At 40.9% G+C, this 23204-nt stretch overlaps 1 protein-coding gene and 1 pseudogene across 5 annotated transcripts in view; both read left to right on the top strand.

The window, feature by feature from the left end:
• BAIAP2 (BAI1 associated protein 2) overlaps positions 1–23204 on the top strand; it is a 167661-nt gene that overhangs the window by 67674 nt on the left and 76783 nt on the right. The gene's annotated exons all lie outside the window — the stretch shown is intronic.
• On the top strand, positions 15721–17063 carry LOC114034398 (annotated as a pseudogene).

The raw sequence follows: 23204 nt of genomic DNA, 5'->3' as shown, positions 1-23204 counted from the left end.
ATTCAGCGTTCTTTTCATTATGTGATGGAAGTTCTGCAGATGAAAAAACCAAGGCCCAAACCATTCTGGAAAACAACTTTTTATTAAGAAAAGCCATGAAGCTGTACATGCCCTTTGACCTAAAGATCCCACTCCTGGGCAAGTACCCCCAAAGGGGTCAAAGCCAAAAAGAAGAGTCCTTTTATTTATCAAATTATAGCAGCCCTTTGTGGTAGGGGAAAAAAAACTAGAAACAAAGGGGGTACCCTTTGCTATAGGAATGTCTGGACAAATTGTGGTTTATGACAACATTGGAACATTCTTGCACATGATGAACCTTAAGGGAACCCTTCAGAAAAACATAGAACAATTGGCATTAACAAATGCAGAATGAAGGAAACAGAATCAGGAAAATAATATTAATTGGATTTACAATAATGTAAATGATGTCAAAGTCATTAATTATAAATTATAATCGTCTAAAGTCCCCAAAGAAAAGATAATGAAGCATACCTTCCTCCTAGAAGAAAATTGGTCATATTTCATGGGCATCCAAATGTTATTGTTGAGCCTCTTGGTTTTGCTTAACTGTCTGTTGTTGTCATTTTTGTTGCCACAAGGAAGGGTCCAGTGATGGTGGTGGTGTCAGTGGTGAGAATTGTGTATGAGGAAATGATTGTGGTATTAAAGAACAAAAGATGTTGATAAATTTCAGAGTGTAGAAAATGAGGTCCAAGGACAGGATATGATTTACCCAAGACCATCCAACAAGTTAATTTGCAGAGCCAAGATTATAAAACCCGTGGCTCCTGGCCCCATGGCCATCAGGCAGCAAGCCCCCAAATTCCCTTTCTGTTAGGAAATTTTCAGTTTCTGCTTATTTCCCATTCCTTACTGTGGGTTGTGTTAGGGATGGGGGGTATTGGGTATTGTTTATTTCGGGGGGGGATGTGCCCATGAGTTGGTTTGTCACTATTCCACAAAAAATTAACCACTCTCCCCCTACTGCTGAATTCTCCTCAGCTCTATTGAAACAAAGACACTGTTGTTCTGACTAGAGTAGATTTTGGGAAACACTTGCTCAAGGATGAGGGGGCTGGTGACAGCCAGCCTAGGAGAGAATCAGAATTAGAATTAGAGAGAATTCTCCATATTGTCTTCTCTAACCTTCTCTAACCTTCATTTTCCATTAAGGCCATGGAGTTTAGCTTTCAGACTTGATGAGGGAGGGGAAAGAGGGCATCCTTGGCTTTGTGAGATCAGAGAGAACCATTTAACCTCTAGCTTATAGTTGTTCAAAAGCTTTTCTCTTCCTGAGCTATCATCACTCCAGGCTTCTCTGGAATTCAACTCCCTCCAAATTATATATCATGAGAAGTTGCTTCTAGGCAGTCGGCATGGGTTACTGATAGCCTGTCTGTTGTGTTGCTGAAACTAGAAAAAGGAACCACAACCAGAGGAGTTTCTGATCTAAGGTGGGAGAGAGGTTCAGCTCACATGAAGGACCTAGGAGAAGGGAATACATCCAAGCTGTCTTTCTGAAGTGACGGGATATGGAATAATAACTGCAGCCTAATAACTGTAAGGAAGACTATTCCAAAGAGGATTTTAAATAGATGTTGAAGTTTGACAGGAGTGGGGAGAATTCCAGGCAGGGGGATGGCTTGTATAAGTAAGGAAATAGAAACCAGAGCGAGTTGGGAGAGTGAAGAGAATGAGCAGGTTTGAACCTCCTCAGGCTAGCATTTCCTGTTTACTGGGAGCTCAAGGCTAGTAGGGTAAGAAAAGTTCAGGTGAGTTTTTCCTTTTCTTTTTTGGGAAAAATTTGGTCTTTTCTCTTTCTCTTTTTGGAGGCAATTGGGGTTTAAGTGACCAAGGTCGTACAGCTAGTAAGTGTCTGAGGCCAGATTTGAACTCGGGTTCTCCTTGACTCCAGGGCCAGTGCTCTATCCACTGTGCCACCTAGCTGTCCCAGGAATTTGGGAAAGGTTTGGAAAAAGAATAGATTTATCTAAATAACATTGGCAGTACCTCACATTCATCAAGTGATAAAATGTAACATCCATCTCAACCTTGAACCACCTCTCCCACCTCAGACTTACCCATCTCCTCTCATGTAGCTGGGAGACAGTGTGTTACCTTAGAAAGAATACTGGATTTAGTCAGAGGACGTGGGCTTGAATTCTGGCCGGGCTACTTACAGCCTTGGCAAATCACTCAACATCTCGGGATCTAATCTTTAAAAATGAGACGGAAAGCTTAGCTGGCCTCTGTTTACCTTCTAGCCTTAAATCTACGATCCTGTGATACTTGTTGTTTAGTTGTTTTTCAGTCATGTCTGACTCTTCGTGACCCCTTTTGGGGTTTTCTTGGCAAAGATACTGGAGTGGTTTGCCATTTCCTTTTCCAGCTCATTTTGCAGATGAGAGAACTGAGGCAAACAGGGTTAAGTGACTTGCCCAGAATCCCACACACATTCATCCGAGCCCGGATTTGAACTTGGGAAGATGAGTCATCCTGACTCCAGGCCCAGCTCTCTGTTCTATGGCACCACCTAGCTGCCTGTGACACAAGGCATGTTAAATCCTAAATATGGCAACTACCTCCTCTAAATTAAACCCACACGCTTGTCTTCAACTGCCGTTCCCTGGCATATATACTGTCAGCACCTCAGGTGTTAGGAAGCTTAAATCTGGAAAACCTGGCTTCCTTCTATACAGGAGCTGAAGATAGCTGGTATTCAAATAATTTGTCAGCAGAAGGTGCTTTCCCACCCCTGTTGTGATGGCTTTAGCATCATTTACCCACTCCCTGAGTTTTTAAAAATTTTAATATTGTACAGTTCCATATAAAAGTAGTGAAACTAGAGTCTCTCAGGATAAGCTTTCCCTGGTATGATGGCTAGGACTGTAATCACCATTCCATGGTCTTTTGTGTACTCCCCCCCAAACCCTATTCCTAATCCCCCTAATGAAATAGCTTTCAGAGCTCTATTTGGGTCTGCTGACTTCCATGGCTTCATTTCATGTTTCCCCAGCTATGCTATGTCTATCTACACAAAATGTCTTCCAAACCCCATAGAATAATGTATCCATATTTAATGAGTAACCACTGTTGCGTTGTGTAGTTTCATTTACTTAGCGAATGTCCTTCTTGAGGGGAGAACGTTGGTCTGAATGGGTCTCCCTGTCTCAAATATCTCCTTGCTTTAATCTGTCCTTCACTAGGCTGCCAAAGGGATATTCCCAAAGCACAGGTCTGATCTTGTCATTCCTCTCTTCTGCTCAACACATTCTAGTGGCCTCCTGTTATCTGGATTAAATGCAAACTCCTCCTATGCTTGGCTCCAGCCTAACTTTTCACCCAGTTACTCCCTTTTACACACTCTGCAGTTGAGTCAAACTGTGCTTGCTTCCATACATTTGCACTGGCTGTCTTCTGCTTTGAAATATACTCTTTCTTCATCTCTGCCTCTTAGAATACCTAGTTTCCTTCAAGGCTCAACTCCAGTCTCATGATGTACCTGAAAGTTTCCTCATCTGTTCTCTCCTCTCAACTTCTGGCACCTTCCTCAAATACCTTATATTGATGTTGTATATACTTACATGTCAGCCAGTTAACAAGCAAGGCCTCACTGTGTTAGGTGGTCTCCTAAACAAGGGGCCTTCACGTACAAGTGGAAAGAAAGACAGGTTGTCATCCCCAAAGAGTGTATATTCTAACACATAAAAGGAAGCTCAAAAGAGGGTAGAGAGGAGGGGAGACCACAGTACCCTCTGCAGGGGCATGCATGGTAGAGGAAGAGGAGTGACACTTGACTTGACTCTGTGCCCTTATTAAATGGAGGTCTGAGGAGGAACCATCCAGGGAGAGGCTGCAGGAGCGAGGTGTGAATTCCAGGGCTGGAACAAGGTTTCCAGTTGAAGAGCTGGAGCATGGTGAGGGAGTCTGAAAGTACAGCCTGGAGAGGAATGTAAGCCTCTGGAAGAGCTAGGCGGTTTCTGTTGAGTCTTTGTAATCCCTGGCACCAAGTACAGTGCATGGTATACAGTAGGTGCTTAATAAAATTCTTGTTGCTTGATTGATTATGAAGTTAGGTTTCCTGGAGATTTTTTAATGAAGGAAAACATTTAATAGAGGGTAATGTAAGAAAAAAAGTATATAGGGAGATTTCAATATTTGTAGCTTACCTCTTCTTTCTCAGTAGCTGACCTTATCCTTAATCCCCCTCCCCCTCCCTCAGTGGCAAGTAATTGAGGCAATTAAAATGCCTCCTCTTTATGTACAAGACACATTTATTTAACCCTTGGAGGTTTACAGAGTCACCTTCCTTTCCTTAAATCAGTCCTATGAGTTTGCTAGGCACCCTACAGAACTACCTTGTCTTCAATGCTGTTAGCACTTCCTTTATTCCCATAGCAGTCCTTTAAGTCCTTTACCTTACCTTAACGTAAGTTGAAGCAGTGTATAAGAATAGAAAGAACTCTGGTTTTAGAGTCAGAAGGCCCAATCCTGGAATCTTGACTGTGGTACTTACTACCAGGATGACCTTGGGTAAATCAGCTAACCTCTCAGGGTGTGATGTTTTCCCATGTGTAAAAAATGACTAGATTGATTTAAACAACCTCTAAGGTCCTGTCCAGCTTGAAATCTATGATCTTGTGTAGACTCTTCTTTTTCTCCCTTCTCTTCCTTGTCTAATTGATTTCTTCAGTAAGCATTCATTCACCAAGTTTCTCCTGTATCCTTTTCTGTTTTGGAAATATAATTGGCCCCGGTTGGTCTAGTTGGGAAGAGAAGACACCTATATGGAAGTAGGAAACAAGGCAGTACATGATGATACTATCTACCTAAGAGCCTTCTATGGAGTAGGTGTTGAGCATTTGTTAGCGAAATGAATAATAGCCTAGACAACATGTGAAGTGCAACAGGAAGGCAGAGAAAGCCAGAGAGCTATCAGCAGATTGGTCAGGGAAAGGCTTCAGGAAGAAGGTGAGTCTTAAGATGGCTTGTTGAGGAGGAGAGGCAGAAATGAGTGGACATAGGTCATTTATCACTGAGCTAAACTTGAGATTTCCTGCCTCCTTTTCATTAAACTATTGAAGCAGGATTGCCATTAAGGAATTGTTGTTGGGGTGGGGGGAGCGGGAAGGTAAGAAGGAAAAGTCTTTTTTTAAAAAAATTTTAATTAATTTATTTTTAGTTTTCAACATTCACTTCCATAAGCTTTTGAGTTTTAAGTTCCATCTTGAGACTTTTGGGTTTTGTTTTGTTTTGTTTTGGTTTGGTTTGGTTTTTTTGGCAATTGGGGTTAAGTGACTTGCCCAGGGTCACATAGCTAGTAAGTATCAAGTGTTTGGTCTGACATCATGAGACTTTTGGAGATGTCTTAGATCCTTGCATTGCTGAGAAGAGCCAAGTCTATCAAAGTTAGTCATCAAACTATGTGGCTGTTACTGTGTACAATGTTATCCTGGTTCTGCTCACTTCACTCAGCATCAGTCCATACAAGTGAAAGGTCTTCTTTTGTTATAAAATACCAAACCAGTAAAATCTGCCATTTGACATTGCTGTGGAGTTCTGTATTTGTAAATTTACATTGCCATTTTTTCCCAACTTTTTTTTAGTGAATAGGATCATAAGTCATAGATTTAGAATAGCAGGAATCTTAAAGACTATCTACTCAAATCCCCTTTTTACAGATGAGGAAACTGAGGCACAGGGAAGGTTATAAGTGATTTGCCCAGCTCTTAAGTATCAGAGATGGGGTTCAAATGCAAGAGAAGAGAGAACCTGTTTCTTTTGCTAGTTTTGAGTTCTAAGGGCTATGGAAATGTCTGAGTGGGATCAGTAGCCTCATATTTAGACTCTTGTAGTTTTAGGATGAGTTTAGTACCTTCATCCCCTGGCCCTGAGAAGATGTAATACTTTCCTATTACTGTAGATAATACAGTCTCCTCCATTTTATACAGGTCTGTATGCTCACGTCTTGCTGAAACATGCCAATTAGCTCTCAGTGGTCCCATCCCTCCCAGGGAAGCCCCCAGAATAATTGAGCATTAAAGTGATTTGTTACAAAAAGGTCAGGAAGGGATTATGTGCTTGAGACTAAGGTCTAGCAGCTGACACTTTAACAGAGACCTCCTTTGCCACTGCACCCAAGAACAGTGTTTGGACATCCCTCTTTACTCTCAAAGCACAGCATTCTAATTGTGCAATAGCTATACTGTACCTTTGCTAGTCAGATTTCTGAGAGCCTCTGTTTAAGGGGAATAAATCTCAGAGCCAGGAAAACTCTGGTCAGACTGTTCATCTCTACTTTCCCAAAATGTACCATCTGGAACTGGTGGGTTGCTAATAGTTACTCCAGCACATGTTTCTGCCATCTGAACCGGCTGCCACTGTAGGTGTTTGAGAGAAAATGAACAACTCCCACGCAGGAAAGAGGAGGTAGAGGTGTCCCTTCCCTGATCACCTCTCTTCCTCCAAACCCCCCAAGATGAAAATAATGATTTAAGTAGCTCTCTGTCTCTCACCTGACTTTGGATTTGATATTACAAGATTTGGAGATCCAAGGACCAGAATGTCAGATGGCTTTGGAAAAGTCTATCCTTTGTAGCATTCTCCTTGGTCTAGGACTATTTCAGATCATAGGGCCACAGTTGGTGGCCATACTTCCCTTTCCCTTACAGTTTTAATTATCATGGCCACAAGAAATGTGATAGGAACTAGACCTGTTACTTAGTGGAATTTCAGATGTCTAAGACCTGTTCTCCAGCTTCTCTGCTCTGTGGCCTTTGGGCATTTCTGGTGGGGCAATGGGTATGACTGGGAACTACTGAAGCCAAAATTATAATTGTTAATAGAATCCCAGAAATTCAGTTAGATGGTTCCTAAGAGACCATCTAATTTAACCCACATCTGAACAAAAATGCCTTGTACAATTTATTTGACAAGTGGTCACCCAGCCTTCACTAGAAGAGCATAAGTAAGGGGGAATTTACTACCTTCTGAGGCAATCTGTTCCATTTTGGGGCAGCTCTAATTGTTAGGAAGTTTTCCCTTAATTTGAACCTAAATCTACTCTGATTCAATCACCACCCTCCCCTATAAACTCCTATAATTCTCTTATCTGAGCTGCAGCAGAAATACCTAAACTTTCTTCTACCTATCCTTTGAAATCTTGAAGAGAGTCATGATATTCCCTGTAAATCTTCTCTTCTTCATTTTCTTGGAAATATATATCTATTTCCTTCAGCCCCTCCTCACATGACATGACCTCATTGCCCATCACCATCCTGGCTGCCCTCCTCTAAACATAGCTTGTCAGTTCTTCCTTAAAGATGTTGCCCACAACTGAACACAATACTCCAGGTGTGCTCTGACCTGGGTGGGCATGGTGCAGCAGGACTATCAGTCAGGTCCTACATTCTGGATGCTCTGCTTCTCAACACAATCTAAGGTAACATTAACTTTTTTCCCCCCTTTTCTGGAGGCATTTACTTGTTAGCACACCTGTTCTTTTTGATGTCAAGACTTCAAAGTAGCTCCTCACCACAAAATCATTGGACCCCTCATCTAAACCATTATGAAGAAAAGCATATTGCTTACAGAAATGTCTTTTGATTTTGTCAATAAGTACTGTCAGGCTTGGTGCTCACCTTGTCTCCACAATTACAATTTAAGTCTCTTTTGCTTATTCATCACATCTGTCAGAGAAAGAAGATGGGAGATCATCCTTCTTGTTAATTGCTATGTATTTGAAGATCCAACAAGATACTACTCTTCCTCAATAATCTAATATTTTAACCTTTCCCAGTATCCCTACCCTTTCATTATTGTCTCAGATTTTCCTTTAGACTTTCTTAATTTCTTCTACATTTCTCTCAAAAATGGAGGTTCTCAACCTAGGTATCCTTACTGGATAATTGATGGCTGGAGGATTTCTGAATAGTCAAGGATTTAGTTTGGGGTGTCAGCTTTAGTTGCTTACCATCAACCCCTCCTGTACTGAATTTTGCCCTCTGTAAAATTGGAGGGGAATGGGATTGGATTAGATGATGTGTAAGAACTTTTCCAGCTCTGAATTTTATGAAAGTTATGAGTTTAGGGTGCTCAGACTAAACTGAAGGAGGTCAGTAAAAAACATATGTTTTGGGTGGGGTCTTTTGATACTTAGAAGATGAAAGAATTGGGATGATTAGCTGATTAACTAACTTCTACCTGCAGTGAAAACATTTTTTATGATGAATTTATTTATTAATTTAAACTTCAATATTTTAATAAACAAAGAACAGAAAAGAGGAGTGTGTATGAAACTGTGAACTTCTGTTGCATGAAGTTGTTTAAATTGTGTATTAGACTTAACACAATAGTAACAAAATTGTCCAGCTTAACTTAAAGTTTTTTTTTTAAAACTTTCATCTTCTCTTGTCTTTTTCCTTTTAGTTTTTAAGAATTTTAATAATATTTTGTTTTTCCCAATTATATGCAAAAGTAATTTTTAACATCTTTTTTTTTAAATTTTGAGTTCCAAATTCTCTCCCTCCCTGAGATGGTAGGCAATTTGATATAGGTTATGCATGTACAATCATGCAAAACATATTTCCATATTAGTCATGTTGTGAAAGAAAACACAGACAAAAAAAATCCCACCATGAAAAAATAAAAAAAGTGGAAAAATAATGTGCTTCATTGTGCATTCAGATTCCATCAATTCTTTCTCTGGAGGGATACCATTTTTCATTATGAGTCCTTTGCAATTGTCTTATATCATTGTACTGCTGAGAATAGTTAAGTCATTCGAGGTTGATCATCATACAGTGTTGCTGTTATTGTATACAATGTTCTCCTGGTTCTGCTCACTTCACTTTGCATCAGTTCATGTAAATCTTTCCAGGTTTTTCTGAAGCCATCCTGCTTATCATTTCTTATAGCACAATAATATTCCATTATATACATATACCACAACTTTGTTCAGCCATTCCCCAGTTGATGGGCACTCACTTTATTTCCACTTCTTTGCCACAAGAAAAAGCATAGAATTTTCCTGTGACCTTGATGGTATAATGGAGAGAGCCCTTAGACCTTTTTGTTATTGTTGTTGTTGTGGTTAGGTACGGATGTGTTGTGGTTTTCAGTTACTCAAAACCCTCTTGTGTTTCAAAGCTCCCTCCCCTATTGACTTGTCCTACCAGTTTGGGTTTTGAGCTATAGGAGGAAATCATCAGAAACCTTGAGGGATGGGTGGGGATCTCTGTGGTTGAGGAGTTGAGAGTATTACAAATGGCTCTTTAAACTGGGTTGGGAGTGGGGATGTTTTGTGAACATGCTGAATTTTTGTGATAGAATTTTTCTTCCCTTGTTTCTGATTTGCAGTTTTACAGATATAAGACGATTCTTTAGGATATCAGGATTGACGGTATTAACTCTGTGTGTGTGTGTGTGTGTGTGAATGTGTGTCTGTCTATCTGTCTTGTTGGCTGGCCTGCTGTGTAGGTACATATCTTAGCCTATCACAACAGAGAAATAATCCTCTCAGTAAATTCTTTCTAACCGAAATCCCTCCCTGCAAGATACCAGTAGATTCTGAAAGGGTTTGTTTTGCCCTCTTTGGGAACCAAGCATGATATTGAAATATTGATAGCTCTTTCAAGGCATTTGCTGGGAACAAGTCAAGTCCGTGGGAGTTGTGGCCAGATCTGGTTGAAATAGAAGATTGGCTCTTTTTAATCCATTTATCTAGACTTTCCCTTTAAAAATAAACAAAAATCTGATAGTTTAGCACTTTCTTTGGAAATACCTTCTGTCATTAATAATGTCTATATGACTCCAAAAGAAGAAATCTTACTATGGACTATTGTTATTCTTCCAGGAATCCCTAAGTAACTTATTTTCTTTTCCCTTACCCTGGTGACCTTCTTGGAAGGTAGGGACAATGACCTTCTAATTTTTAAAATGAATAAAACTGAGGAACAAAGTGGTTGTCATCTGGTAAAGGAAGAGGAAAATCTGAATACCGTATATTATGATTTTCAGTTTATAAATGATATTCCCTCTTCCCTTCCCTTTCCTTCTCTCTTCTCTTTTCCTCTCTCCCTCCCTCCTTCCCTTTCTCCCTCCCTCCCTTTCTCCCTTCTTCCCTACCTCCCTCAAACCTCTGATTTCATTGGTACAAGAAGTTCCCTCTACCAATGCATTCAGCAATTGTTTAGGTCACAAAGAAGTTAAGCAACTTGCCCAGGTGGGGAACCTGGGGCCTTGAGGCCATTTGTGGCCTTCTAGGTCTTTGGGTGTGGCCTTTTGATTGAATCCAAGTTTTATGGAACAAATCCTTTTGTTAAGGGGATATGTTGAGTGAAGTTTGGATTCAGTCAAAGGGCCACACTTGAGGACCTAGAGGGCCACATGTGGCCTCGAGGTCACAGGTTACCTGCCCCTGAACTTACTTAAAATCACACAATCGCTATGTGTCAGCATTCCTACCCCTGACTATTAAGTTTCTCTGGGCATTGACCCAACTTTTTTGTGTGTGTCAGAAGGGCTGACTAGAATTTGTGTGTGTGTATGTGCTGTATTGTGTTGAAGACAAAACTATAGAGGAAAGGAATTGGAGAAATAAAGGAATATCTCCCACCCACATTTTAGTTAATGGTTCCAGTTTCTAATGGAAGCCAACTTCCCATCAGGTGGAATTCAGCCAGAGGTTCTTAACCTTTGTCTGTGTGTGTCATGGATCCCAATTGGCAGTCTGGTAGACCCCTTCTCTGGATAATGTTTTTAAATGCATGAAATAAAATGTATATATCAAAATGGAAACCAATCATAATGAAATACAGTTATCAAAACATGAAGAAAAAACTTATGGGCATCAGGTTAAGAGCCTCTGGACTAGGCCTTAGTGGTAGCTTTCCATTTCACTAAACTACTATTCTAGTAATGTTAGTTCATAATTATCTTAAAGATAGGCAGCAGATTGGAACCACCTTCCCTCCCCCCACCCTTATCTGTTTTCTGCCTCCTTCTAGGACAGTCTGCTAGAATGAAGTGCTGAATCACACAGACCTACTTTTGAAGATATACCCTAGTTTATGGAATCAATTTCTATTAGTATCTACAACTTAATTCAGTGTGTGTTTGTTACTTTCCAGATGGAAGTTGTACTGGCCCAGGGCAGCTAACATAGTATGAGTTTTAGGTGTCCTATTTGTGGGTGATACAAATACCGTTAAAAATCTTTGAGATGAACTTATCAAATTAGTTTGTATGTTGGTTGCCATAATTTCTCCTTCAAAAAAAAATCAGAATGGTTGAGCAATGACATCAAACTAATAAAAAAAACTTTTGTTCGCTTTACATTATCTATAAAGAACATTAATTTGTTTCCCCAATGGGCCTCATGTAGATTAATCCTCATAGCCACTGACATTCATGTCAAAGTGATAGACATTTTAAATTGGACTCCTCAGTGGTTGATATTTCTTTTGGTTTCACCTTGATCTCTAAGATTTTGTTTAGTGCCCTTCCTCCCTTCTAACCCAGGTTCTCCTGGCCTTCTTGTTTCTGTTCTCCCTTCCTCCCCAAAATGGTAGATCTCTAAGCCACCAATCTATCCTACTTCCATCTTTCTAATGCATTTGGGGAAAAGGGAGAGACTGGGAGGGAAGAGAATGCTGAAAGCGCTGAAGACCACCTTTGCCTACTTTACAACTCTCTGTAGGGCAGGCTATGTTTCTTTTCTACCTTGAGCAGACAAGTACAAGCTGCATACAGAACAACTGCTGAAAGGATCTTGGAGTTCAAATGAAGCCTCAGATGCTAACTGTGTGACCCAGGGCAAGTCATAGCCTCTATCTGCCTCAATTTCCTCATCTGTAAAATGGGGATAATAGCATCTACCTCCCAAGGTAGTTATGAAGATCAAATGAGATAATATTTAAGTGCTTAGCACAGTATCTGGCATTTAATAAATACTTGTTCCTACCCCCTTCCCATCCTGTCATTGTCTGGTGTTGGGGAAAATGGGAGTTTTTCCAGCCTAGAAGCTACCTAATATATCCTGGATGTGTTACATTGTAACATTGTTAAAAATTAAATTGTTAAAAATTGTTAAAAATTGTTAAAACATTGTTCCCATCGTGGGAGGGGGAAATGAAGAGGAAGCACAGCCTTTTGAATTTCTTCTCAAAAAGCCAATCGGCTTTGAGTCACTTAAGTTAATGTGATTTATGCTGGATTTAGTCCTTCCTTGACTCTTTGCCCCTTTTCATACTGGGAGGGTGTTCCCAACTGGGTTGAGTTGTTTGGATATGCCATGCCAATTTCACACTTTGACTAGACCAGAGAGTCTTTTATTTTATTTTATTTTTTTAGGCAATTGGGGTTAAGTGACTTGCCCAGGGTCACACAGCTAGTAAGTTTGGTCTGAGGCCAGATTTGAACTCAGGTCCTCCTGCCTTCAGGGCCGGTGCTCTATCCACTGCGCCACCTAGCTGCCCCTGCCAGAGAGTCTTTAGAGATAGATTTTTAGAATACTGGCAAAGTGAATTATTAATTAGCCTTTTAGCTACCTGAGTTACCAAGGTATCAAAAGATGTTGGTAAGAATAGGGTGTGGTGGTTCTTTCTAGGACGCTAATGCATTTGACATGGTTTCACGCTAAAGGACTGATTTATTTAATTAGAAGATTACCTACTCCCTCACCCCCTTGCCAAAATAAAGAAAAAAATCAAATGATTGAAACCATCACATTCTATCCCTTCCAGGTCGTTTCTCTGAGATGACAGAATGGTAACTCTAAGCTCTTTGTTTCACAAACTGGGCGAGGTTAATATTTTGTGGTTCGAGAATTTTTCTGACTGTGTTCACTGGGTGCACTCTGAAACTTGTTTGCCTCTCTTTGGGTGTGATACACATACATCATGTTATACTTGCAATGTCCCACTGTCCCCTTCTCTCCACTCCCCTCCCCCCTCTACTTCCTTAGAGGTGATTTGTTGAGTGGCTGTACAGGACCAAAATAACTGACCCACTCATCCCAGAACTATTTACATTCTTCAAAACCATGACAGTCTCTATCAGATGATGGATCTTTGTGTTGATTTATTTTGACTTACTCTTCTAGTTTACTGTGGTGCCAGCTGGATACCAGAACCTATTTTAAACCCTGTTTTTCGAGTTTAGATCTTACATGTGTCCTTGGTCTGGGAGCCATGCTTAAATGGATGAGTTGTTTCTGCACATGTTTTGGACTATCTCTCCGGGTCTGCCCTGCCTCTTTCCTTCTCCAGATCACCAGGATTGGATAGGGAAAGATTTTAGTTCCTTTCTTCCAGTTTCATTAGAAGCAGGGTAAAGATGGAAAGGTACAAATGTGGGAGTGAAATGGGAGAAAAAGAAACAAAACAAAATGCTCTCCAGCTACTGGAAATTCTGATCCTGTGATGCTTTTGAAGAAAATATTTTCCAGCCCCAAAAGCCCTTTTATCCATCATTCCTTCCTGGAACCCAAAAAGGAAAGAGATAATAAAGCTTACTGAAGATGTTTTTCTTCAGTGACCTAGCAGAAAAACTACCTCTTCTGGACAAATGAGACTATTTGGAATCTCTTTGGACTTATGGTATTGAATGTTTAAGCTTCTTTGAGCCATTTAAGCAGTTGGTTTATGAGATGACCTTGACATAATGCCTTGGTCACTGCTTGATCTTGCTTGTCTACTAGACTAGGTCTTTCACACCTAACTGGGTTCCCCCCCTCCCCCAAACACCTTCCAGTTTGGGGATGCATCTTATAGCACAGCAGGAATTAAATGTTTGGTAGCTAGCACAACATCTCATACCACTGCCTTGTACATTTTAAACTTTATATGGCCTCCTGTAGATGCTCATAAAATTAGTTCAAAAAATGCACTATGTGGCATTATTTTGTTCAGCAACCAGATTGAGATTTGGAACTGTGGAAATAATTTTACCCTGTGTTGCTTTTTGTCTACTCTCCCCACTGTGTGCAAGCTGTCTTTAAGTAGCCATTGATGAGTTAGGCAGTCTTGGCGTGAGGTGCAGAATCACAGCTCAGATGGACCATGATCCCATTTCAGATCATGAGAAGTTTTTTATGTGTTTTGATAACCCCTCCAAATTTCAACAAACACCATGAGATTTGATAGGTAGAAAAAGACATTCAATTTGCTGTTGGTGTCCCTAACCCCATATTATACTTGAGTAATTTCAAGTACTATTTTTGGTACCAAGTTCAAGAATGCCCTTTGGGGAATAATTTGCTTTCTTCTCAATCATTTCTCTTACATCTCTTATGTAGAAACTTAGAAAGAAATAGGTCCATTTAATATCAGATCCCATTTTCTTCATCTTGACATCAACTTCGTGTGATAATTATGGTGCCAACTCTGTGTCCAGACATATGGTGTGTTAAGAATAGCTAGCATTTATATAGAGCTTTAAAGTTCTCAAAGTGCTTAACAAATTAATTGTCTTATTTGCTTCCCACAACCACCCTGAGAGGTAAGTGCTATTATTGTTTTGTTACTGTTCAGTCATTTCAGCCGTGTCCGTGACCCTCTTTGGGGTGTTCTTGGCAAAGATACTGGAGTGGTTTACCATTTCCTTCTCCAGCTCATTTGAGAGATGAGCAAACTAAGGCAAACATAGTTAAGTGACTTGCCCAGGGTCACACAGCTAATAAGTTTCTGAGACTGGATTTGAACTCAGAAAGATGAGTCTTTCTGACTCCAAATCAGATGCTCTATCCACTGCACCACCTAGCTGCCCTCAGTGCTATTATTATCATCCCTATTTTATAGTTGATAAAAACCGAGGAAAACAGAGGTCGAGTGACTTGCCCAGGGTCACACAGCTAGTAAGCATCTGAGGTCACATTTGTCCTCAGGAAGATGAGTCTTCTTGACTCTAGACCTGGCACCCGTATTTGCCCATTGCACCCGTTGATGGTAAGAATGTTTTGCCTTTATGACTTAATCTTCATTTGGCAGTTGCTTTTGTTTAAACTGCCTTAGGAAATGTTAGCTGGGTACTATTATCAGCTAGTTGGATAAAACTTTGGTTAAAAGAATGTTTACAGGGGGCAGCTAGGTGGGGCAGTGAATAGAACACTGGCCCTGGATTCAGGAGGACCTGAGTTCAAATCCGGCCTCAGATTCATAACACTTACTAGCTATGTGACCTTGGGCAAATCACTTAACCCCATTGCCTAACCAAAAAGAAAAAAGAGTGTTTACTGTTGATGAGGGCATTCTCATATTCTGGAGTTCGATCTCAATCCATGTAGTCCAGTTATGGTAGTCACTTATGGCAGTCATTTCGTAAGTACTAATCACCCAAAGGTACTGAGCAAGAAAGTGTGGATCACTAATACCCGGGGAAGAAATGTCAACATTATTGTCTATAAGGGAAAATACCTTTATTTTAACTTTTAAAAATGATTTTATTTCTGTTTAACAGCATGGCATTTCTTCGGTTCCTGTGTAAGTAATGAAATTGACCTTCCCCGCTTTGAAAGTCTCCGGGATTGCCTTATCTTTTTAACACCACCATCGTTTCTTCTTGGAGCTCCCTACTTCATTGAAGCATTCTTTGTAACAAGCAAAAGAATATAATAAGAAAATAATAATAGCTAGCATTTATATAATGCTTTAAGGTTTGCAAAGTACTTTGTTTAGATGATCTCATTTGTTCCTCACAATAACCCTGTGCCATGATTAGCCCCATTTTACAGATGAGGAAACTCAGGTTGAAAGAGCTAGTGATTTGCCTGAGGTCACGTAGTTAGTAAATGTGTGCGACAGGATTTGAACACAGGAAGACTTATTCAGGTCTAGTACTTGATCACACCACGCTCATTGTTGGCAAAGTCAGCCAATACAGCAACCATATCTTACGGTGTAGACCACATTTGGGGAAGAGTGTGGCTGCTAATGAAGTTGCCTCTTCCAAGCAGTTGATCAGTTCTCTAGGACCAAGATCGTGCAATACACATTATCAGATTTTGACTGCATATTAGCAGCATATAAGAGGTCAGCATGGCTAGCTTTGTTTCCAAATTAGTCAATTGACAAGCATTTATTCAGTGCCTGTATGTTCCAGGCCCTGTTCTAGGTACTTTCTAGATAACACGGTAAAAGAATAATTAGGATCTTGGGGTCATAGCTTTAGAACTGGAGGGAATTTAGAATTCATCAAGTCCAACCCCCTCAGAAAACTGAGGCCCAGTGAGATGAAGTGACCTGGGCAGGGTCTCACAAGTAGGGAGTGAGTGGCTGTAGCTCCAGGGCTGTTTCCACTATATCATGCTGCCTCCATATTGTTTGCTCTTGGGCCGGTGCTGGGTACGTGTCAATAAAAGATACAGGCTCTGTTGTGGAAGATCTCACTGCTTAAGAATGGTCAGACCTCATCGTAAAGGGATACCCTTTTTCTCTTCCTGCACTATTCCTTCTTACCCAGGATTCATGAGTTTAGACAAGATTGGAAGAGGCAGCTTCATTAGCAAACACCCTTGACGAGGGTGCCAGGCCTAGTCATTTGACACTTTGAAATGCCAGTTGAGCCCTACTGCTCCTCAGCCACTGCATCTGGTCCTTTAAAGGTCATTGGGAGCGTGTTGCCTTCCTTTTGGCTCTAGGAGAGACCCGCTTCATGTCAAAATGGGCAAGTTCATGAAACCCGGGAAGTTGGTGCTGGTCCTGGCCGGGCGGTACTCCGGGTGCAGAGCCGTCATCGTCAAGAACATTGATGATGGGACCTCCAACAGGCCCCATGCCTTGGTGGCAGGTATTGACCGCTACCCTCGCAAAGTGACTGCAGCAATGGGCGAAAAGAGGATTGCCAAGAGATCAAAAATCAAGTCCTTTGTGAAAGTTTATAACTACAACCACCTCATGCCCACCAGATACTCTGTGGATATGCCATTGGACAAAACACTTGTCAACAGGGATGTGTCCCGTGACCTTGCACTAAAACGTAAGGTGAGGAGGGAGGCAGAGGTCACATTTGAGGAAAGGTACAAGACAGGCATAAACAAGCGGTTCTTCCAGAAGCTACGGTTTTAGAACTGCTTTGTTGGTCGGTAAATAAAGTGTTTATTAAAAATGGAAAAAAAAAAAAGGTCATTGGAAGAGAGAGGGACTTGGCCCTTCTAGTACTGGAGTCCATTGTGCTTGCACCGAGAAGGCACCCTTCCTGTCATCCAAACAACCATTCATTTAGTACATTCTGGAGCCTCTCCTGCAGATTCATGATGCCCAGTAAAGGGGTTAGTTCAGGTTTGGAATTGTGGGCCAAGGAAGAGAATGCTGAACAAGAACAGTATACATGACTATACCTTGTCTTCCCTTTGCCAGGCTGCCTTCTTCTCCAGGTCTAGGGCTGGTAGGAATACTGAGCTCATAAATCTGGGATTCATTCATTTCTCTATTTACTGTGTAGCTTACCTTTAACCACATGCAGTTGTGGGCTTCCTGCGGACCACATGAAGCCATTTTTGCTGTGGCAGCTGTGGTTTTCTTCTGTTCCCAAGGGAGCAGGTGTTTTGGGGCCATGCTTGCCTTGCCAGTTTCTACTAGGAGCAGTGGTTGTCTTCTTCAAAGGAGTGGCTGGCTCCTTAATAAAGAATCTCTATGGAGAGATAGGCATGATCGTACTTTATTACAACATGGAAAAGGATCTTGGAGTGAGCCCACAAGAGTTGGGACATTTATAGCTTTTCTGTCCTCTGCATCTTCTTCCTCAGTGGCAGGATTTGTTATTATAGAGCTATGAGGCATTTGGGATCTTAGAGTTAATTGAAGTTAGTGATGAGAATAATTTCCATTTTTTTTCTTGGAGCTGTGACTGTGGAATGCTCAGTATCATCATACCATGATGGTGTCTGCTCTAACACTATGCACTCTGTGGTCCTCAGCAAATATTTATTTAATTGAATTAAGTGATGTGTATACTAGTTGGACTGAGTGGTTCCTTCTAGATTCATGTTCTTGTTTTTGTTTGTATCTTTCCCACCCCACCTCCTATGTTTCATCATCTCCTCTTTTCATTGTTGTTGTTGTTCAGTCCATTAGTCTAGTTGTGTCCAACTCTTCATGACTCCATTTGGGTTTTTCTTGGCAAATATACTGGAGTGGTTTGCCTATTCTGTCTCCAGCTCATTTAACAGATGAGGAAACTGAGGCAGGCAAGATTAAGTGACTTGCCCAGTGTCACATAGCTAGTAAGTGTTTGAGGCCAGATTTGAACTCGGGAACATGAGTCTTTCTGACTCCAGGGCTAGTGTTCTATCTGCTGTGGCACCTAGCCACCCCACCCCCTTTCTTGGAATCATGGAATTTTAGAGCTAGAAAAGGGACTTTGGAGGTCGTTTAACCTACCAGGCTTGTTATTGTTTTCTTCCACCACACCTACCTACCTACCTTTTTGAAGTTGTTCTCAACTAGATTTCTTTTGTGTTATGCTTTTGTCTTTTGTCTTTCCATTTACATTGTAAATTCTTTTCATGTCAGCTCTCTCTTCCCCAACCAAATAACATCTAGTTAATACCAGGTTCTTCAGTCAAGTGGAGTTTTCTTAGTAACTAAACCTGAGCACAATAAAGTAAAATATATGTGTATGGGACTCTGATGTGGTTGGATTTTTTTTAACCCCATCTTCATTAATCAATCAATCAAAAAGCATTTATTAAGCATTACTAGCTGTCAAGCACTGTCCTAGATACTGAATATATAGTAACAGAAATGAATCAGTCCTTGCTCTCAAGGAGCGAGTAGAGAAGAGGGAGAAAATATGGACAGCCACAGTGGATAGAGCGCAGGAATGCAGTCAGGAAGACCTGAATTCAAATCATGCCTCAGACACTTGGTAGTTGTGTGACCCTGAGCAAGTCACTTTACCTCTTGAAGCCTCTGCTTACTTATCTGTAAAATGGGACTAATAATAGCACCTCTCTTACAAGGTTATTGTGAGGATCAAATAAATTAACATATTGTAAAGCATGTTGCAAATCTTAAAGTGTGATATAAATGACTAGCCATTATTGCTGTCCATTGTGTACATATGTAAATATGTAGAGAATAAATAGAAAATGAATATAAAGTGGTATTGGTAGGTAGGGCTCTAGCAACTGGGGGATCAGAAAAAGCTCCATGTAGAAGGTGGTTCTTGTGTGAGTCTTGACAAAAGTGAGGGATTTTATGAGACAGAGGTGAGAAGAAAGAGCATTCCAGACATAAGGGGCAGCCAGTACAAAGGGTTGAGATGGGAGATGGAATAATATGTGTGAGTAACAGCAAGAAGGCCATTTTGTCTAGACTGTAGAGAATCTAAGAGGAGTTTGTATTTTATTCTAGAGGCAATAGGCAGCCACTACTGGTTATTGAGTGTTGGGGAGTGGTGTGGTCAGGCTTGTGCTTAGGGAGCATCATGTTGGCAGCTAGGTAGAGCATGGATTGGAGAGACTTGAAGCAGGGGGATCAATTAGGAGGTCATTTACTTAGTCCAGACAAGGTTATGAGAACCTGAACCAAGGTGGTAGTTGTGTGAGTAATGAGAAATGGATGGATAAGAGAGATGAGGTGGAGGCAGAAATGGCATGTGTTGGCAGCTGCTTAGATATAAGGGGTAAGGAATTAGGAGAAATTGAGGATAACACTGAGATTCCATATCTAAGAGATTAGAAAGACAGTGGGTGCTTTTAACAGAAATGGGGAAGAAATAGGTCATCTTTCTCCCTTATCGTTTTCTTTCTCCGGCCTGGCAGTCCCAGAACTCACTAGAGGCAACCAGGTAATGGGAAGGCTTGCCCCCACTGTGGGGTCCCTACCTCCTGCCTTTTTTCTCCTAGGCTGCTTGAATGGCCACAGGGCTTGAATGAGAGATAGCAGTCAATAATTCTGTTCCTGCTGATGAGATGCCTTACTGTGTGTCCTGTTTTGCCCCCTAAGGTCCTCTGCCCTGCCTTTATGCCCGCTGACCTCTGGATCTGTCATCTTATCTGTCCATGTAACCTGAAGTCCCTTTGGCCTTATCATTTTGCCCCACTATTATACCCTTAAGAGTAGAGGGGTTTCTTATCTGCTCTGTAGCTGAATCTTCCATGTTATTTGGCCCCAATTAGAGTGAACTATCTGAGAGCACCGAGAGCACTCCATTTTTCTGTTTGCATTCCTAATACTTGGCATAGTATAAGTACCTGATAAATACATTCTCATCCTTCAGGTTAGGGAGAAGGCTGGGTATAGGGGGAAAATAATTAGTTCTGTACTGGACAGGTTGAATCTTATGGGTCATCTGGTTTTAAATGTCTAAAAGGTAGTTTTTTAGTGTGGGACTAGAGTTTAGGAGAGACGGGAGCTTAGATATATAGATCTGGGAGGCATGTACATCACTCAAATGAATCTGTGATCTGATAGATTTATGAACTCTTCCAGTGATTCAGACCTATCCAGTGATGCTCAACCATCCATGTTTGCCCATCCTGTGCTACTCTCTTCCACGTAGTCCCAAAAGTTTTCCATAGGAGTCCACCCAACATTCTACAGGTCTCTACAATTATGATCTCTAGATCATAACTGTACCCATGAGAACTGATATAGCAACTGAATAAGAGAGTATAGAGAGTGAATCGATCAACAATCTTTTATTGAGCACCTACTATATGCCAAGCTCTTTACCAAGACCTGAGGGTAGAAAGTACAAAATGAAGCATTTTCTGCCCTCAAGGAGCTTGCATTCTCCTAGGTAAGAAAAGAGAATTATTGGGGTAAACTCACATTTGGAGGGTTGTGGGATGGGGTATGGATAAAGAACTAACAAAGGAGACTTAGAAGAAGTTGTCAAATGGGTAAAAGAAGAGAGGAGTGTCAATGGAAATCTAGTGAAGAGACAGTATCTAGAAGGAGAAGGTGGTCAACAGTGCATGCTCCACTTTTTGTGGTAGCAAAGAATTGGAAACAAAGTATATATATATATATATAGATATATAGATATAGATAGATAGATAAATATGTATTTATGCATTGATTGGGAAATGGCTAAACAAATTGTGGTATATGAATGGAATGGAATATTTATTGTAAGAAATAATAAGAATATTGTAAGAACTAAAAATTGTGATGAATAAAGATCATAGAAAGACTTAGATGAACTGATGCAAAGTGTTAATGTAACCCAACGAAGACAGCAATGTAAATAGAAGGAACAACCACTACAAAACAACTGAAAATGAATTTTGCAAAATTACAAAGGACAAATAAAACTCAAAAGAAGAGATATCGGAAGACTCCTTACTTTTATCTTTTGCAGAGGTAAGGGAGGGGGAGGGGCAGTCCATGAGTATGACAATATTGTTATGCCTATAGACCATATGTTGTCCTATATTGCCTCATATGGTCAGATTCTTTTTTGATGTAATGATCAATTTATTGCCTCATATGGTCAGATTCTTTTTTGATGTAATGATCAATTGTGCTCAGTTTTTCTCTTTCTCTTCTTTAAAATGAGATGGCTTTGGGAGGGGAAAAGCTAGAGATATAGGGGAAAACTTTAGAGGAGAGCTATAAGGTGATAAGGGGATGGTGGGATCTGGTGAAGATTTTTTAAGGATGGGAGACTTGGGAAAGTATGTAGGGAGCAGAGAAGAAACCAACAAACAGGAGAGACACTGGAGATTAGAGAGATATAGGGGAATGATTGTGGGGACAATTTGCTGAAGGAGAAAGGATTAAAGGTGAAAGGATTGGGCTTGTCATGGAGAAGAGCAAACTCATTAGAGAGCAAAGGAGCAGAGTGGAGGATTGTATCAGGAGAAGTAATGATGAAGATTAGGGAGAAAAAAGTTCATGGCAAATGACCTCCATTTTCTCAGAAAGATATGAGGCAAAATTTTCAGCTGAGATGGTTAGAGAGAGGGGGAGGGAGATGGGGGAAGTAATTCAAAGTTGGAGTTTGGCAGGTCATGAGTTGTGATAGGACAAAGGTGTGAAGGGTGGGAGATTGGAAGACAATGCAAAATTGAACTGTTTTAACCACAAGGTTAAAATTGGGGAAAGAAGAAAGTAAAGAGATAGAGGTATTAGATCATTTATTAAGCACTTACTTTGTGCTAAGCACTGTACTAAATGCTGGCTAGAAATAAAGAAAGTGAGACACTCTGATCATTCAAACTGGGTGGAAATGGAAAAGAAAGTTCAACTGCAGAGCAGATTAAAAAGCCCAGAAGTCCTAAGAGTACAAAAGTGGGGTACTCGGCAAGGTACAGATGTCCTTAGTTTTCATAAGTAATTAAGATGGGGTGAGGGGGAGACTTCAGGGCAGACAGCAAGGAAAGGAATGGAGTTGTTGGCCCCCATCTCATTGAAGCTCTAGGAGCAGTCAAGCAGCCTAGGTAGAGGGAAAAGGTAAGGCAGCCTGGTGGTAGTAATGACTCTTCCCAAATCTTGGATTGGCTCCAGCACAGTCAGAAGCAAGGATGAGATGGGCAGGAAGTCAGGGTAGGACGCCCATTGGTGCTCACTTTTGCAGCTGCCTTGCCTCCTGGTTGGATTCTGGAACAGTCTAGGCCTCAGATTCTAGGGCTACCGGAAGGGGTAAGGTAAGAGAAGAGGGGTTATCTTAAGTGATGGCAACTCTTTCCATCTCCTGGCCATTGTGGACTATGGAAAGATTCAGGGTATGGCTTTCCCTATTTGTGGCTTGAGGGTGAGGAGAGGAAGAATTGGGAAGTTTGGGTATTTTAGGGAGCATCAGCCTGTATGTTGAAGTCTCCTAGTATGAGGATGAGAGTTGGGAGGAGAGGAAGACTGTAAGCCAGGTGCTAAACTTCTTAAAAAAGAATGGTCTGGGGGCCATTAGACCATAGCTACTATGATCTAGATTGGGTGATAAACTTAGTCTTTTGAGGTGATCAGGATTTATATATGGCCTCTCTGCCATGACTAATCTGAATTCCTCTGCCAGTTGAGGTGAATCTTGCGGGCCTGCCAGCTTTTGCTGCCATCTTGGAAGTTACTCTCATGGAGTTGGACTGATACCATAGTATAATAAATGATGACATAGAGTTTCTTGTAACTTCCTAGTGAAGCAAATATTTTTTCTGGCAAACAGTAGCTTTGGTTTCCACTATTGGGTAGGTTCTCTCTCCTAGTGCTTCTTTTGGAAAGCACCCATCTTCTTTTCCCCAGCCTCCCTAGACAGGAATCCAT

This window comes from Vombatus ursinus, unplaced genomic scaffold, assembly GCF_900497805.2.
Source record: "Vombatus ursinus unplaced genomic scaffold, bare-nosed wombat genome assembly UNPS02008996.1, whole genome shotgun sequence".
NCBI lineage: Eukaryota > Metazoa > Chordata > Mammalia > Diprotodontia > Vombatidae > Vombatus > Vombatus ursinus.
This window is presented reverse-complemented; position numbering and strand designations above follow the sequence as displayed.